We start from the raw sequence: 14,947 nt of genomic DNA, 5'->3' as shown, positions 1-14,947 counted from the left end.
CTGGCTGAAAGCTCATCGTTTCTGTCATCCTTGTAGTTTCATAGAGCAGCAGACTGAAACCTGCAGAACTCTGAGCTTTCTGTTAGACCACAGAAGCTCATGTTCCCAAATAAAACATGAAGCGACGGCGGCAGCTCGACTCCAGACGACGTCGTAGCAGAGCAACATCTGCACCAAACTGGTCTGGTCTTCTGCACATCAACAGAGTTCTAGTTTAGATGATCTCAGTCTCTGGAGGAAACACATCAGCTGAATGTATTTGAGTTGTAGATTTCAAGGCTGCAGGTAGTGAATAAACCGTCTCTGACAAAGAAAGACAGACCACTTAGAGGAAGTTTGGATTTAGAAATGCTGCTAACGGGAATCAAGCATCAGACGTTCTGCAGAAATCAGGAGGTAAACTTCACTGCTGACTTTTCCTCTCAACTGTTGAGTTTAGTGCAAAAAACCAGATTGCATTTATTCTGACAGGTGTTGCAACATGACTCATCATTTTAGAGACTTTTTCCACTGACAAAATATTAAATTCTGTGTTTTCTGCTGCAGTCTGAAGCAAGCAAGCGACAAGAATCTGGAAAATGACATCAGATTTTTCTTTCAAACGGCAGATGTCTGTAAAATTCTATTATTGCTGCATTAAATATAGTAAAAAAATGGTTGTTTTGTTGGTTTTCACGGTTAGAATGTAACTTCATACTCTTTTTTTGTGATTTTGCAAGTTATAGTCTGCAGTTTAACAAAACAAACAGTAAAATATCAGTAAATTGTTCAATATCATCACAATTAAAAAGTGTTTTAAAAAATCCTCAGTGTTCCACAGAAGGAAACGGCTCTCTGTGACGTCAAATCAATGAAAAATGAATCAATTAAAAATGCTGAATGCGACAACATAAATAAGGTGAAATCTTTCAGTTCTTTCTGGCAGGCTGATTAATCGATCACAGATAAATCTCTGGACTCTACTTGTCGGCCTTCAGCATAAAGAAAAGTGTTGTTTTTAGAGAATTATAAATATGTTAGGAGGAGAATAAACCACATTTTATTTATTATATCTTCACTGTGCTGGAATGAGTCGTGACTGGGATCATTTAAATCATCAGTCTTTCGGCTCACGGTTAAATAAGGATAAAATTTCTTGCATTTATTTGATAAAATACTTTTTTTTAACCTGTCAGTTGTCCAGAAAGTGAATGAAATCTTCTTCAGAGCCTTTAAGGTTGGATTCATGAGCTCTTAGTAGTTTGTGGGGAATATTTACGATGAACTTTTAAACTCTTCTTCTTCGTTTTTTCTTATGGATCAGTAATAATTTATAGTTTCCTCCTCAATGGAGTCTTGTATCATGAATAATATCAGATCAGTGAATTTAGAATTAAAAGATCAACTTTAATCTCTGCAGCGTGACGAAGGAAAAACGTTTCTTAGAAATATCTGCAGAGAAAACTGGATGTGATCAAAAACGACAGAATATTTGTAAGCAGTGCCTGGTAATAATAATAATAATTAGTATTATTATCTAAATATAATAATAACAATAATAATAATAATTATTATTATTTTATTTTAGCATTTTTATGATCTATTATTGTTTTATAATAATAATAGTCATTATTATTATTACTATTATTATTACTTTTCATGATTTTCTGGTTTAACATGTATCTGTAGATTATTATTATTATTATAATTTTTTTTTTGAAAGATTTTTTTCACAGTATTTAGTTAAGTTTCTGTCCAGGATATTCCAGTGTAGAATGTTGTTTTCATTCATTTCTCCTGCAGCAGTTTCCCAGGTTATTAAGAGACGTTTATTTCACATAAACTTCTGTAATTATTAAATTAAAATCTGCGAATGCAACCAAACATCTGCCACATGTTTGTGTAGAAACTGGTAGATTTGTGATGTTTGTGGCTTGGAGCAAACAGACTGGTTTTAGTTTGACAACATCTCTTATTTTAACAGAAATGAGTGTAAAATTGTGAGGTTTTTAGGGATTTGTAGTGATGTGGAAACCCACCAGAGGGTGGGTATCTCTGCAGATCTTCAAACATCGCTTCATCAGGAGTGCACATGTTTAACTTCCTGCAGTGGAGCAGCGTTAGTGGAGCAGCGTTGGTGGAGCAGCGTTGGTGGTGCAGCGTTAGTGGAGCAGCGTTAGTGGAGCAGCGTTGGTGGAGCAGCGTTAGTGGAGCAGCGTTGGTGGAGCAGCGTTGGTGGAGCAGCGTTGGTGGAGCAGCGTTGGTGGAGCAGCGTTGGTGGAGCAGCGTTAGTGGTGCAGCCTTAGTGGTGCAGCGTTGGTGGAGCAGCGTTGGTGGAGCAGCGTTAGTGGAGCAGCGTTGGTGGAGCAGCGTTGGTGGAGCAGCGTTAGTGGAGCAGCGTTAGTGGTGCAGCGTTGGTGGAGCAGCGTTGGTGGAGCAGCGTTAGTGGAGCAGCGTTAGTGGAGCAGCGTTAGTGGTGCAGCGTTGGTGGAGCAGCGTTAGTGGAGCAGCGTTGGTGGAGCAGCGTTGGTGGAGCAGCGTTAGTGGAGCAGCGTTAGTGGAGCAGCGTTGGTGGAGCAGCGTTGGTGGAGCAGCGTTGGTGGAGCAGCGTTGGTGGAGCAGCGTTGGTGGAGCAGCGTTAGTGGTGCAGCGTTGGTGGAGCAGCGTTAGTGGAGCAGCGTTAGTGGAGCAGCGTTAGTGGAGCAGCGTTGGTGGAGCAGCGTTGGTGGAGCAGCGTTAGTGGTGCAGCGTTGGTGGAGCAGCGTTAGTGGAGCAGCGTTGGTGGAGCAGCGTTGGTGGAGCAGCGTTAGTGGAGCAGCGTTAGTGGAGCAGCGTTAGTGGAGCAGCGTTGGTGGAGCAGCGTTAGTGGAGCAGCCTTAGTGGTGCAGCGTTGGTGGAGCAGCGTTAGTGGAGCAGCGTTAGTGGAGCAGCGTTGGTGGAGCAGCGTTAGTGGTGCAGCGTTGGTGGAGCAGCGTTAGTGGAGCAGCGTTGGTGGAGCAGCGTTAGTGGAGCAGCGTTGGTGGAGCAGCGTTGGTGGAGCAGCGTTAGTGGTGCAGCGTTGGTGGAGCAGCGTTAGTGGAGCAGCGTTAGTGGAGCAGCGTTGGTGGAGCAGCGTTAGTGGTGCAGCGTTAGTGGAGCAGCGTTAGTGGTGCAGCGTTAGTGGAGCTCAACCAGCAGCTTGTGGAGGACTTTAGGCTCAGCTTCATTGTTTGCTCTGTTCAGCAGCTCGTTGTTCCTCCCCTCCCGTCAGTCAGTCAGCAGATTGTAAATCCTGACGTGGAGACAATAACATCACATGTGACATTTTCATTCTGCCTTGTTTTCCTGCGTGTCCGTCCGTCCGTCCGTCTGTCTGTCTGCCTTTCACCTCGTCCTCCCTCTCAACTCTGCTTTGTTTCCTGGCGTTTTGTGGAGAAGCCAAGACGAGACAAGTCTGCAATTGACGGACAAAACACTTCTGCTGAGGCCTGTGTGTGATTTCTGTTCGTTTCAAGGAGAGAAAGAAGCAACAGTGTGTGAATGTGTCACTAATGAACACTTAGAACAAAGAGAGAAAAACGCTCGTAATCATCAAAGTAGAAGAATGAAAGAGAGCAGGGAGCTAGCAAAACAAGTTTTCTTCCTTTTAGTTTCATTTTTTAGTTACATTTGTATGTCTTTTAGTGTCATATTTGCATGTTTTACTGTCATTTTTGTGTCTTTTAGTGTCACTTTTACATCTTTTATTGCCATTTTTGCATCTTTTAGTGTAATTTTTCCATCTTTTAGTGTCATATTTGCATCTTTTGGTGTCATATTTTCATCTTTTAGTGTAATTTTTCCATCTTTTAGTTTCATATTTGCATCTTTTATTGTCATTTTTGCATCTTTTAGTGTCATTCTTGCATCTTATAGTGTATTTTTTGCATTTTTTGTGTCATTTTTACGCCTTTTAGCATCTTGTTTTGCATCTTTAACCTTAATTTTGCATCATAGTGCCATTTTTGAATCTTTAGTGTCATTGTTTCATCTTTCAGTGTCATTTTTGCACCTTTTAGTGTCATTTTTGTATGTCTTAGTGTCTTTTTTGCATCTTTTGGTATCATTCTTGTGTCTTATTTTGTCATTTTTGCATCTTTTAGTGTCATTTTTGCATCTTTGTGTCATTTTTCCATCTTTTAGTTTCATATTTGCATCTTTTAGTGTCATTTTTGCATCTTTTGGTGTCATTTTTCCATCTTTTAGTTTCATATTTGCATCTTTTAGTGTCATTTTTGCATTTTTTAGTATCGTTCTTGCATCTTATAGTGTATTTTTTGTGTCATTTTTACCCATTTTAGTGTCTTTTTTGCATCTTTAAGCTTAATTTTGCATCTTAGTGCCATTTTTCCATCTTAAGTGTCATTGTTTCATCTTTCAGTGCCATTTTTGCATCTTTTAGTGCTATTTCTCTTCGTTTATGTCATCCTGACAGAAGATATCTCTGAGTTCTCTCTCCTTCTTCATGTTGCTCTGTTTCCATAGAGCTGTAGGATTTTTTACCGTAGTGAAAAATGAAGCACAGTGAAGAAAAACGAGACAGAAACGGCTGCTTGGAGTCTATAAAGTGAACACATCTTTGTCTGGGCAGATTCTTCTGTGAAGCTCGTCTTCTCTCCTCTTTTTAACCTCCATCCATCGTCAGTTAAAGCCCGGAGAGGGAAGCAGACAGAGATGAATCTGCATCAGGACGAGTCAGAGAGAGGTTAAGCCCTCCGTTAAGGCAGATTCTGCTGTTTCCTGCCGTCTCATTACTCCCTCGCCTTCCTCTCAGTCCTTCTCTTCTGTTTCTTCACCTCCAGTCTGATAATAAAACATTGTGTTTGTGGCCTCTTTACATACAGACCTTCCTCTTCGTCTTTCTTCCTTTTATACCGTCCTGCTCTCTTTTCATTCTTCTACTTTGATGATTACGAGTGTTTCTCTCTTTGTTCAAAGTCTTCATTAATGACACATTTGCAAACTGTTGCATCTTTCTCTGCTTTAAACAGAGAGAAATCACACACAGGCCTCAACAGAAGTGTTTTGTCCGTCAACGGCAGAAATGTCTCCTGTCAGAACGACACAGTTAGAATGGCATAAAGAAAGAAAAACGGCACGAAAAAATGCAAAAATATACTAAAAGACACTAAAATGACACAGAAAGATGCAAAAATGACACTGAAATGTGCAAAAACACTAAAAGATGCAAAAACACACTAAAAGATGCAAAAACACACTAAAAGATGCAACAAGGACACAAAAACATTCAAAAATGACACTAAAAGGTGCAAAAATGACAGCAAATGGTGCAAAAAGAACACAAAAAGATGCAAAAATGACAATAAAAGACACAAAAATGACACTTAAAGATGCGAAAATGACACTAACATACAAAAAATTTTGTCATTTTGTATCTTTTACTGCCATTTTTCCATCTTTTCATCATTTTAATTCATGCTAATAAAAACTTGATATTCATTGGAAGTCTTTATTAATGTAATGAAGCATTTCAATGATTCCAAAAAGTGCTTTTTCTCCTCCGTTTTACTTTTGCGTCCACCACCTCTAATATTTCGCCCTTTTCCCTTCGTTCCCGTCTGTCATTTCACTGCCTCCACTTCTGTCTTCAGGGACAGAAAACAAGAAGAAGTGGGTTTGAGATCTCCGGCTCTCCTCACCTCTCGTCCTGCTGCCTCCTGTTCCATCAATATTTCATATCTGCCCTTTTTTTGTTCCTGGATTTGTTTTGGTGTTGTCCCGTCTCCTTGTGTTTTTTCTATACATTTTGTTGTACTTCGGTCTGCAGGGACTCAGAAACAAGAAAACCTGCGTATAAGTCGCTCAGTCCAACATTTTACACACAGAAAACCAAAGCAGCCAATCAGATGAGAGCTCACCTGAACGCGTACCTGCTCCCTGATCCGTGTGTTAACAGGAAATCCACAAACCTGCTGACCTGTAACGCTGCCACTCATAAACACCGACACACAAACCCCCAAATCCAATTAGAACGGCAGCAGACGGCTGCTTAGTGAATGAAAGGCTCAGCTCTTCATTCCAGCAAACAAACAAACAAACAAACAAACAAACAAGCGAGGCGTCGTCTGTCCTACAAACCTGAAGACAACCAAAAAAAGCTGTAAGAAAGTGCAGAGAAAGAGTGAAATAAATGAGTGTAATCTTAGAAGACAGTTAAATGAGACACAACAGAATATTGTTGGAGAGGGAAGGAACGATTACGGATGAAACAACATAAACAGGAGGATAATCAATAAAAACAGAAACACAGTGACTTAATTAACAGCAGAGCATCGGATTCAAAACAGAGATGCAGATAATAAAAACACTTTTTATAGAAAATGTCTTCTTTTTATGGCTTCTGCTGCAACCAGTGTTTGTTTTTAATCACTTGGTAGTCTATAGTCGACTTTAAGTTCTGTAAACTGACACTGAAAATAACACTAAAAGATGCAAAAACGACACTAAATGATCCAAAAATGACAAAAAAAGATGCAAAAATGGAACCAAAAGATGCAAAGATGGAACCAAAACATGCAAAAAGACACTAAAAGATCTAAAAACATCATTAAATGGCACAAAAACGACACTAAAAGATGCAAAAATTACACTAAAAGATCCAAAAATATCACTAAAACAACTAAAAATGACACTAAATGATGCAAAAATGGCACTAAAAGATGCAAAAATGACACTATAAGATGCAAAAATAGCACTAAAAGACCCAAAAGAAAAGTACACGATGCAAAAATGGCAAACGTGCAAAAATGACAGTAAAAGATGTAAAAACGCATGATAAAAAAGAGGTTTTCATTATGTAAACTGTTTGAAACCTCAAAGATTTTCCATTTCCAGTGACATAAACAGAGAAATATGTCAGATTCTCTCATTTGAGAAGCTGGAAGTCTGGCCTGGGTGATAAAACGACGCTGATATGTCTAGATTAACGAATATTTTATTGACAGAAATAACAAAGCTGTTCAATAATCTCGTTAGTTTCTCTTATATGCAGCTTCAGATGGTAGATCTGTAGCAGAAACAATCTCTAGGTGTGCAAATGACAAACAACCACCGATTCTTCCGTGCTTCACCTCATGATGCTGCCACCACCATGCTTCACATCATGATGCTTCCACCACCATGCTTCACATCATGATGCTTCCACCACCATGCTTCACATCATGATGCTTCCACCACCATGCTTCACATCATGATGCTGCCACCACCGTGCTTCACCTCATGATGCTGCCACCACCATGCTTCACATCATGATGCTTCCACCACCATGCTTCACATCATGATGCTTCCACCACCATGCTTCACATCATGATGCTGCCACCACCATGCTTCACATCATGATGCTGCCACCACCATGCTTCACATCATGATGCTGCCACCACCATGCTTCACATCATGATGCTGCCACCACCATGCTTCACATCATGATGCTGCCACCACCATGCTTCACATCATGATGCTGCCACCACCATGCTTCACATCATGATGCTGCCACCACCATGCTTCACATCATGATGCTGCCACCACCATGCTTCACATCATGATGCCACCACCATGCTTCACATCATGATGCTGCCACCACCATGCTTCACATCATGATGCTGCCACCACCATGCTTCACATCATGATGCTGCCACCACCATGCTTCACATCATGATGCTGCAACCACCATGCTACACATCATGATGCTGCCACCACCGTGCTTTTAGTGTCACTTGTGCATCTTTTAGTGTAAATTTAGCATCTTTAAATGTTGTTTTTGCATCTTTTTGTGGCATTTATGCATCATTTAGTGTAAATTTGCATCTTTTTGTGTCATTATTGGATCTTTTAGTGTCATTTTTGCGTCTTTTAGTGTCATTTTTGTTTTTTAGTGTCATTTTTGTTTTTTAGTGTCATTTTTGTATCTCTTAGTGTCATTTTTGCATCTTATAGTGTCGCTGCATGCTCTAAATGAAAGCGTCCTAAATGGGAGGTGTTAAGTGGAGTTACTTTTATTTACTCGCTGCAGTAGCTGTTGGTATAGCCGAACCCCGCTGGGAGGACATGGTGAAAGCGAAACTAAGGTCTCTACTGTTTCCCAACGCTCTGTTCGCACTCCTCGCCGTAAAACCAGTGCTGACAATCCATCCGGCGGGGAGTCCGGCTCGCTGTGTCCTCCTGTGGGCAGAGCAATTAAGATAGGAGGCGAGGGGTGAGGACGAAGACGGAGAGCAGAGGAAATGGGGAAATAATTACAATCCGGGGTGAAGGATGGAGCAGGAAAAAGGCAGAAACGAAGAAAGGATGGCGGACAAAACGAGAGGGATTAGAGACAAAGAAGAAAACAAAACGCAAAGACAGGAGGGGTGAGGAAGGCGCCCAGATAAAGGGGCGATTGGAGCAGAAACAATGAAATGTCCCAATTTCCCATAATCCCTTGCAGTTGTAAGTAAGTGCCTGCAGAGCAGTGAGCCAATAATGGTCGCGGCGCTGCAGGTCGCTCTGTTCCCATTTCTTCTTCTTTTCCTGTGAGATAACAGAGCGGCTGCCTGCAGTCTGGATCTGAGGGCGACAAAAGCCCAAAGGTCGAGGTCGAAGGTTCAAATCCTCCCAGCGCCTCCGACAAGAAGAAGAGGAGGAAGAATGGCTAACGCTGGGGAGCAGAAAAGACAATTAAAGTGCTGCTGGACTTTGGGTTGAGCAGACCAAAGACTGTCAGTTTTTCAGAAGCTGCTCTGAGTGCAGCTTTAAACAGAAATACTCCCGCTGTTCAGAAAAAGCCTTTATCTGTAATATAAGAAATGTTATTTTTGTTCAAATAAATTGGCTTCAATCACAGCGTGTCACACTAGATTTTAACTGGAGTAAATACATACAGACGTTGATCATTAAATATAACTTTTATTTGTTTTTTATGTTAGCAGCTTAAAGAAAACGTCTAAATGATTTGATAGATATATGTAGACAGATAGATGTCTTTTGTTGTCATTTTTGCATCTTTTAGTGTATTTTTAGCATCTTACAGTGTCATTTTTGCATCATTTTGTGTAGTTTTTGCATCTTTCAGTGTCAATTTTTGCCCTGTTTAGTGTCATTTTTGCATCTTTCAGTGTCATTTTTGCATCTTTTGGTGTTATTTTGTATCTGTTAGTGTCATTTTTGTGTCTTTTAATATAATTTTTGCATCTTTTCGTGTTTTTTTTGTTTCTTTGTGTCGCTCTAACTGTGCCATCCTGATAAAAGACATTTCTGAGCTCTCTCTCCTTCTTCGTGGTTGTTCTGTTTCCGTAGAGCTGCAGGATTTTAGATTGTAGTGAAAAATTGACCACAGTGAGGAAAAATGAGACAGGATAAAAAAATTTTTAAAAAATCCCAGAAACTGCTGCTTGGAATGAAGAGATTTAAGGGTAGGTGGGTACTTTATTCATTCATGTTTGAAAATTTAATTACAATTCATTCATTTGCAAGTGATTTAATGCTTCATAAACGTATGTAAACAGAACCTCACCATGCGGCCATCGTCTGGGAGTAAACAAGTTAGGAAACGTAGAAAACCTGTCTGCCTGACAGTTTCACCTCAAGAGCCATTTATATGGATGTATTCTGTCAGTTTGAATCATCACATGGTCTTTCTTAGAGATTGATTTTGTTCATGCTTGTTTCAGAGTGAAGTTTTTCTTTGTAATTTGTCTTTGGTTTAAACTTTCCCTGCTTGGAGTTTGTTCGTGCAACAGAGCTTTGTGTTTTAGAGATGGATTTTCATGGCCAAACTCTCAATTATTACATTGACCAATTTTCTTATGGTGCTCTTTAGTAATTGATTGATATGTATTTTTTCAGAGCTGATATAGATTATTGGATCAAGAAACGCAGATTACCAATATCTGGAATTGTGATATAAGAACAGCATGTGATAGCAATGATTACTCTAAAGGAAGATGTACAAATAGTAGAAACAGAAGTGATGATGTCAGAGCACTTATGATGATGTCATTTTTGCATCTTTTAATGTCATTTTTGCGTCTTTTAGTGTCATTTTTACGTATTACAGTGCCATTTTTGCATCTTTTAGTGTCATTTTTGCAGCTTTTAGTTTCATAGTTGCGTCTTATATTGTCATTTTTACATATTTTAGTGTCATTTTTGCGTCTTTTAGTGTCATTTTTGTGTCTTTCAATGTAATTTTTGCTGCTTTTCATGCCGTTTTGTTTTAGCCAATGCAAAAGTAGCTAATTCCCTGATTTGTGGACACGTTTGTGCTTCTTGTTCCGTTTTTTCAGGTTGTATCTCTGCTAGAGAGTCATGTCAACATTATTCTGACTTTATACAGAAGTTACAGTGCTCCAGTTAGCGCTAACTGCAGACTAAGAGGCACAGCAAAACTCCTAATGATGGCCTTAGCTTAGCGCCTTCGGCAAAGTAAGTTTGTGTCTTTTGGTTTAATTTTTGCATCTTTTAGTGTCATTTTTGCATCTTTTTGTGTCATTTTTTTTGTATCTTTTAGTGTCATTGTTGTGTCTTTTAGTGTAGTTTTTTGGGTGTTTTGGGCCATTTTTGCATAATTTTGTTTAGTTTTTGTATCTTTTAGTGTCTTTTTTGCATTTTTTGTGTAATTTTTGTGACTTTTTCGTATCTTTCAGTGTCACTTTTGCATCTTTTGGTTTTGTTTTTGCATCTTTTCGTGTCATTTTTCTGCAGCATATATTGCAACACATGATGTGATCAGTTTGTGCACATCTTTCTCTACATTTGTCTCAGTTGTCCTCTCTGGAGACACACTGATAAACACACCATCACTGCAGTGGATCATGGGATATCTCTGCTTTTCACTGAATCAAATGTACAGACATTTTTGAACTTCCTCAACCATCAGTTCGAGGAGTTTAAATTGGAGTTTAATCAGTGTTTCACTGGCTTGCACTCGTTTTGATAATGGCTTTGGGTACTTTGGTTTGCAGTTAGTCCTAGTTGATGCTCTCCATCTGATAGCAGCATTGTGAATCACTTTTATTGGCTGTTTTTTTTAATGGAAAACCTTCCTGTATTCTTTGGTGCAGATTTACGAAGCTCCAATGAAACTCGGTGTTAAATCTGTGTCACTAAAACTCTCCAGTAGTAATAAAACCCAGACTGTAAAACTCAGTTTGACTGTAGTACCAGCAGGTGTTCGCTGTCCAACAGCAGCAACCAAACAGAAGTTACCCGTTTCAACCATACAAATAATTTAATGTTCTTTTCTCTCACGCACCAAAGCAGTAATGGTCCTCACTGAAAGACATTTAATCTCTGAAATACAGAACATTTCAGGAGCCACATTTTCAAAAAAAAAGACCCTAAAGGTGAAGAGTCTTTAAAAACCAACAACAGTCATGACAGTTAACATTAGTTCTAAGACCAAAACCCGCCAACTGAAGTGACAAAAATCTGCTTGAAGCACAAAATCTCTCCAACAAACAACACAGTTAAAATTCACATATAATATCAGAACTGATTGTTTTGACCAGATGAACTAAGGTTGTTGGAATAATCTTGGAGAACTTACCTACTGGGTCATGTCACTGAAGACAAGATTGTTTGAGACTCTTTTGTTTGAGATTGTTGTCATACCAATAAATGAATATGATTTCTGAATAGTTTTCTTTTTCAATTCAAACAGCATTATCAATCAATAACTGATTAATCAGAAACATAATTTTAGCACAATGTACATTTGTCCTGTAGTGACATTGCTGCTATGCATGCCACCAGGATGTAGAATCTGTCCTAGTCAACCCCAGTTTGTCTGAAATAAATTAGTTCTATTCGTCGGTCATTAATCATCACAGGAGTCTTTGTCATGGTGCCCGTTGCTAGCTAAACTCCCACAGTTCTCTCTGCTTGACAACATGAACTGTAGTCTGAATGATGCCTCCTCTGGTCTCTAAAGTATTAAACAGTTTGGTTCCATCTGGTGGAACAACCAGGTACTACAGATAATCTACAATACATTTACTGACATCATGTAGAGAAAACAGGTTTTCTACATCTTTTGCTTGTGAAGCAAAAGATATAGAAAACTTATACATCCTTTCATCTGCTACATTTACCCTCTAATACTCCATTTACCTTCTAATACTACATTTACCCTCTGATACTACATTTACCCCCTAATGCTACATTTACCCCCTAATGCTACATTTACTCCCTAATACTACATTTACCCTCTGATACTACATTTACCCCTAATGCTACATTTACCCTCTGATACTACATTTACCCCCTAATGCTACATTTACCCTCTAATGCTACATTTACCCTCTAATACTACATTTACCCTCTAATGCTACATTTACCCTCTAACACTACATTTACCCTCTAATGCAACATTTACCCTCTAATGCTACATTTACCCTCTAATACTACATTTACCCTCTAATACTACATTTACCTTCTAATGCTACATTTACCCTCTAATGCTACATTTACCCTCTAATGCTACATTTACCCTCTAATGCTACATTTACCCTCTAACACCACATTTACCCTCTAATGCTACATTTACCCTCTCATACTACATTTACCCTCTAATGCTACATTTACCCTCTAATGCTACATTTACCCTCTAATACTACATTTACCCTCTAATGCTACATTTACCCTCTGATACTACAGTTACCCTCTAATACTACATTTACCTTCTAATACTACATTTACCCTCTAATACTACATTTACCTTCTAATACTACATTTACCATCTAACACTACATTTACCCTCTGATACTACATTTACCCTCTAACACTACATTTACCCTCTAATGCTACATTTACCCTCTAACACCACATTTACCCTCTAACACTAATTATCCACTGACAGTTGGTTTAAGTTGAATCTATGTGTTTGCAACATGTTTCTGTCCAGTTTAACTCTGATGAAGTCCATTGTGTTCCGTCTTTAGCACAATAAAAGGCAATAACTGAAGCAGCCTCCATTTTATACTCTTAAAACTGACTGTGTAAGTGAAGTCTAGGAACTGTTGTGGTTTTGCTTTCATTTGTCAGCGTCACTGTTTGGGGATACACAAGGCTGGAATTCATCCGACTGAATGAAACAAGACGTGACTTTTGTAATTGTTCACCATAAAGCAGCAGTGTTTCCATCTGTCTCTCCTCATCCCTGCATCTATTTAAACACTACAGCTGTGGAACATTTGTCGTTGTGATTTACCGTTCCACAGCTAAATCACAACAACAAACGTGACGGCTGCGTTTGTCACGTGTAAAATGTAGTAATTTACTGGTATTTGATTTTATCTGTGTGGTTTCCTCTGACATATAAACCCTGAGTTCACTGTTCTATAAATGTGGGGCAAGCAGGAACACAAAACCTGGGACTTAATGTCTACAAATAGAGGAATTTGTGCAATATCAGTGTTTTTCTGCTTATAGATTAACTCTGTCCAGCGTCATTATTTTCTGCATTCTGAGGAATTTGTGCAATATTTAGATTTTCTTCATGTAGAATCTTTGCAATATCAACAGTACTTGTGTGTTTCATGTTTTCTATCATTAAGTGTGACGATGCATAAGGATATTCCTTGGTATCATATCACTAAAAGCATCATTCTGATACTTGTAGTACTTTTATCTCTTTAAGACAGGCTTGTATTCCTGTTTCTGTGTGCCAATACATGAGCATGTTCCTTCATGTTCTTCTTCCATTTCCTTGTGTATCTCGTCCTTGAGCTTTGAGAAAACCCATACAAATTATATATCAAAATGTGCACCTTAATCACGAATGGTGTTTTATGCCTTTTGGTAGCGATTTGTTGTACGGTTTTAACAAAATTTGGAAAAAATGTTTAAAAAAATCCCCATTGAATTAAATGGGAAGTTGGATAGACCCGGCCATCTTTGGAACCTTGTCGCTCTAAAAGATTTTACAGTAAAAGCTTCATTCAGAGTTTAAACAAGTCTCAAGGATGTGAATGTTGTGGGTCTAAATCTGTGTTTTGATATCTTTTATAGTTTTTCCACAGCCGCAGTTTAGGTTTCATGATGTTTTCCTTGAATTTTTCTTCAGTCCCAATGTCATGTGTGACATATGCTGGCTTTTCAAAATAAAATATACTTATTTAAATGACACCTTATGTATAAACTTAGGAGGACATGTTAACTGGCAGGAGTTGCATTGGCACACTCAAAATGTCTTCAAAAATGATTTAGTTAAGTGTTTGAACCATTAGCATTGAATCTCACTTATTACTGTTCTTCAGGTTTATTCTTTTAGACTCTTTCAACGTGATTTTCCTTGCAAATCTCGTCACGCAGCGTTGGAGAAACCCATACAAATGATATATCAAAACGTGTGCCTCGAACAGGAATGGTGTTTTATGTCTTTTGGTACAGATTCATTGTACATTTTTTTTCTTTTTTTTAACAAAATTTGGAAAAAACTGTGCTAAAAATCTCCATTGAATGGGAAGTCAGCCAAAACCAACTGTCTTTGCAACCCTGTAGCTCTGAAAGATTTTACAGTAAAAGCTTCATTCAAAGTATAAACAAGTCTCCAGGATGTGAATATTGTGGGTCTAAATCTGTGTTTTGATATCTTTTATCGTTTTTCCACAGCCGCAGTTTAAGTTTCATGATTTTTTTTTCCATGAATTTTTCTTCAGCTACAGTGTCATGTGAGGCATATGTTGGATTTTCAAAATAAAATGTACTTATATAAATCATACGTTATGTACAAACATAGGAGGACATGCTGACAGAAGCTACATCGGCTCACTCAAAATGTCTTCAGAAATTTAGTATTTTTTAAGATTTTTACATATTTTCTCTACATTTTTGCAGTTTGTCCGCTGTGGGATCAATAAAGCAGCGTCTTATTTTACTATTTAGTGAAATAAAAAGTTAACGTGATGACTTTTCTTGTGGGGTGGAAGCCCTGAGAGGAGCCCTGGGAAACCCC

General features: G+C 38.7%; 1 protein-coding gene across 1 annotated transcript in view; it reads left to right on the top strand.

The window, feature by feature from the left end:
- The window catches only part of LOC111576182 (XK-related protein 7-like), an 85,669-nt gene that overhangs the window by 18,391 nt on the left and 52,331 nt on the right, over positions 1–14,947 (top strand). The gene's annotated exons all lie outside the window — the stretch shown is intronic.

Source organism: Amphiprion ocellaris, chromosome 8, assembly GCF_022539595.1.
Source record: "Amphiprion ocellaris isolate individual 3 ecotype Okinawa chromosome 8, ASM2253959v1, whole genome shotgun sequence".
Taxonomy (NCBI): Eukaryota; Metazoa; Chordata; class Actinopteri; family Pomacentridae; genus Amphiprion; species Amphiprion ocellaris.
Note: the sequence above shows the minus strand (reverse complement) of the source record. Positions and strands in the feature narration are given on the sequence as shown.